The 3,816-nt window shown below is 48.2% G+C and overlaps 1 long non-coding RNA gene across 1 annotated transcript; it reads right to left on the bottom strand.

Moving 5' to 3' along the window:
• Positions 1–704: 704 nt before the first annotated feature.
• Positions 705–2,473, bottom strand: LOC132002563 (uncharacterized). Its single transcript, XR_009399947.1, has 2 exons — positions 1,422–2,473; positions 705–960 (listed from the first exon to the last, which is right to left on the bottom strand). It is a non-coding gene; the product is annotated as an uncharacterized LOC132002563 (long non-coding RNA).
• Between the last annotated feature and the right edge of the window lie 1,343 nt (positions 2,474–3,816).

The following is a 3,816-nucleotide window of genomic DNA, read 5'->3' as shown; positions in this document are numbered from 1 at the left end:
CCTAGAAGTATGTAATGAATATGGATTAAAGCACTAAAATTGATCCCACTTCTCAGAATCTATCTTAAGAAAATAGAGATGGGCACATTCAGTCATGACACCGTGTCTGTAACATTGTTTACTGTGGCAAAAATGGAAACATTGTTCATGGCAAACATCAGAAAAAGATAAATACATTAGTGGTACATTGGTAAGGTGAACTATAGCACTGAGGCCTTTCAATGCATATAAAAGGATATCATGTGGGGGAAAAAAGAGATATAAAACTAGACAGTATAGATTTTCCATGCTGTATGTGCGTAAGTTACTAGAAAGCAATAAGAGAAACACACACCATAGTTATCCCCGGGTTAACATTGTTTCTTATAATCCCTGTAAATTACAATGGGTGACCACCCATGTGGGAAGGCAGCAAAGTCATTCAGACACTATCTGATCATTCTGCTGAGAGTCTATGCCGTTCTGAGATCCGTGGAGTGCTGCTCCCAAATCTAAGGACCTGACTTATATAAGAGGCAGACATGCAGAGCCGGTGGCCACCATGCCAGGACTCTGGGCTAAACACTCTTCGGCTGTCCTTTAAGCTTACAGGCCACTTGCAGCCACCTGTTTACTGGTGTCATGTTATACTAAAGGACAAGCAAACCCATGCAGGTATTTTCAGAAGTCTAGAAGCAGAATCTGTCTTATTAGACCACATTAAACAACTTTTAACATTTTAATGCAAGCTATAAATGTAAGCCAATTACCATACATGAATCAACGTTGCATTTCCAAGCTGCGGATTAATTCCATTCATAGGTGAAAGTGTGAAAATTCTGAGTTTTCATCATACATCAAACCTTTGGGGGCATGTTGCCCATCTAGAATACTCCTGCGTGTGGGGATCAGCTCATTCTCATAACCTCTGCACACTGACTGTTTCAGTGTCTCCCTGTGCCAACTTCCAGAAGAGCTCAGCTGTAAACAAGCAAAGAGAAGGAGAATTTTTCTGAGTTTAAGAGACATAAGGAAATACTGTGTAGGTGTGTCTGTGTATATATATACGTTATATATGTGTATAATTCTCATATTTTTTGCTGAAATCCATCATTTAAAGACACTTCCTTCCTGAAGTGCCATTTCCTCCCTGAACTTGTTCGGTCAGTAATAATGTCCCATCAGGATTAACTAGACACCAACACGCAATTCAGGAGATGGGATCTAGATCAAATGACTTTCACAGCAAGAACCAAACCATCCTCTCTTCAGCAGGAAGATAGACCAAAGGAAGCTCAGAGCAAGAGTTAGACTGAGATTCTGTCTCTCATGTTTCTCCCATGCTAACAAGCGTCACAATGAGAGGCAGCTAACAGCCATCATGATTAAGAGCCCGGGGGCAGCAAGTGCCAGGACCATCCCGCGCCCTGATAGTAACACACCTGTGGTCTGATGACCTTGGCCGAACTGGGGTTCATCGGTACAGCTTGCTGTGAGGACACTGGAAGCTTTGTCGATCCTGGCTGTGTCCTGGCCCCTGCTCCCCTGCATGTTGTTCGGTGCCCACAAAGCTGAAAGGACCTGCGAGTCAATGTAGAAATGTCTTGGTGGGCAGGAGATCTGAGGATGTAAGAGAAACAAAGTCGTCCATCCTCACTGGAGGTCGTTGCTTTTCCTACTTCAGGAAATGAGCAAAAAGGAGGCTGAGCCCATCTCCCCCGAGCAGTGGGGTAATGGGTTGCGGACGTGTTGTGCTGCAGGGAAACACACAATGCTGCCCAGCTGTGGGAGGCCCAGAACGTCAGCCGAGGAGAAGCATGGCAGAGTGCAATCCGGAGGCTGGCTCTTGGCTTCAAGACGGGATGTGTGTGACTTGTAAGTGGCCTTCAGAGTTGGGCGTAAATCGATGTGAACACGCCTTATGGGGTCAAATCCCCTCCTTGTCAAGTAACCTGTGATGCACCGGTGGGCTTCTCTGTGCTCAGAAATGAGAGCTGAGTTCGGGAAGAGGCCAGAGGAAGAGAAAACCGTGTCCCACCCTCGGGGAGCCTTGTTCCCTTCAGGCTCAAAGGAAAAGCCGTGCTCCCCTTCGCCACCTCAGGACTGACCGCACGCCCAGCGCACTCCACACATCCCAGCCCAGCCGGGCTTGCTCCCTCTCGGCCTCTGCCTTTGTGAGCATCCAGCCTCTCCGTCTCTACCCCATCTGGGCCCCCTGTGGAATCAGGGCGCGTCCTCAAGCTGCTTCCTTTACAGTTAAAATCTTTCCTTCAAACTCACCACCGTTCTTTTTCCCACCCTGCCACTCCTTTCCTTCCCAGCCACGCCTCCCCAAAAATACTTGACCCCTGCCTCAGCTCTCGCATTCTGCCTGCAACCTCAATTCATCTTCTGTCCCCACCAATCCGCCACATCCGTTCTCGCAAGGCAGCTTGCTGGCTGTCACCTGAATGGACTCTACTGTCTGCACTCAGCACCGTACTTAGTAAGGAGATGGCTCATGTCCTGAGTGCAGGCTGTCCTCTCTAGCCTCGAGGCCACGAGAGCTACCTAACTGGGTCACTTGGCTAATTTCATACTTTCGTAATCCATCCCCCTGGCTTCTGCTGAACCATCTTCCCAAACCCCAACCCGGTCATCAAAGTCTTTCAGTGAACTCTCACCGTCAGAGATAACATAAAATGTTGTGGGTGCACATCTGGGCTCCTGGCTGGCTCGGTCAGATGAACTTCTGTCCAACTCATGGTTTCCATCCAGGTCAGGACCTGGGGGTCCTGGGATCAAGGCCCATGTGAGGCTCCACGCTCAGTACAGTCTGTGGGGGATTCTCTTTCTCCCTCTCCCCTTCCCCACCCCACCCCCAAATAAATAAATGCAATAAAATATTATTGGTGGTGCACATCCACTCAGTGCAGTGAGGGCTGCATTGTGCTAGCTATTTTTTTTTTTAAGAAGATGTGGCTTTTTTTTGTTGTTTCTGTTTTTGGAGAGAGAGAGAGAGAAAGGGAGCAAGCAAAGCAGGATGAGGTGATAGGGGTGGGGGGTGGGGGAGCAGGCTTCCTACTGAGTGAGAAGCCAGACACCGGGCTCAATCCCAGCTTTCTGAGATCATGACCTGAGCTGAAGACAGACACTTAACCGGCTGAGCCACCCAGGGGCCCCTGTGTTGTGACAGGTGTTGTGTGGGAGCCTGGGCACAAAGAGATAAACAGACATAACCTTTGCCCTGTGGAGCTCATAGTCAGAGACAAGGGAACAGCAAGTAAAGTGATGCACGGTCCGGTTTCCCACTGCCGTGAGGGTTACCAAGGGAACGAATCCTATTACAGAAACTAAAAAGATGGGGGAAATATCTTGGATAGAGAGGTGTGGAAAATTCTCTCTGAAAAGGTAGCATTAAGGCAAAGCAGAGTTAAGATCAATTGCAGATTCAGGGATCCCATGATCCAGGAGCATCTAAGGCCCAGGTTCAGGACAGCGCTGGTCATGCCTAAGGAAGGCCAAGAGGGTTGGGGTGCCTGGGTAGCTCGGTTGGTTAAACATCCAATTTTCGGCTCAAGTCATGATCTCAGGGTGTGAGATGGAGCCCTGAGATGGGCTCCGTGCTGAGCATGGATTCTGCTTGGGATTCTCTCTCCTTCTCCTTCTGCCCCTCCCCCACTGCTCCCTGTCTCAAAATTTTTTTAAAAACAAAAAGTAAAGAGAAGATCAGGAAGGTCAAGCTGACTGGACAGAAAGAAGAAAAGAGGCAAGAAAGAAAGCTGGTAAAATAGGCAGGGGCAAAGCCTATGCTAGATCAGGGAATTTGGATTTCATTATAAGTGAGATGGAAAGCTT

Source organism: Mustela nigripes, chromosome 15 (genome assembly GCF_022355385.1).
Source record: "Mustela nigripes isolate SB6536 chromosome 15, MUSNIG.SB6536, whole genome shotgun sequence".
Taxonomy (NCBI): Eukaryota; Metazoa; Chordata; class Mammalia; order Carnivora; family Mustelidae; genus Mustela; species Mustela nigripes.
Note: the sequence above shows the minus strand (reverse complement) of the source record. Positions and strands in the feature narration are given on the sequence as shown.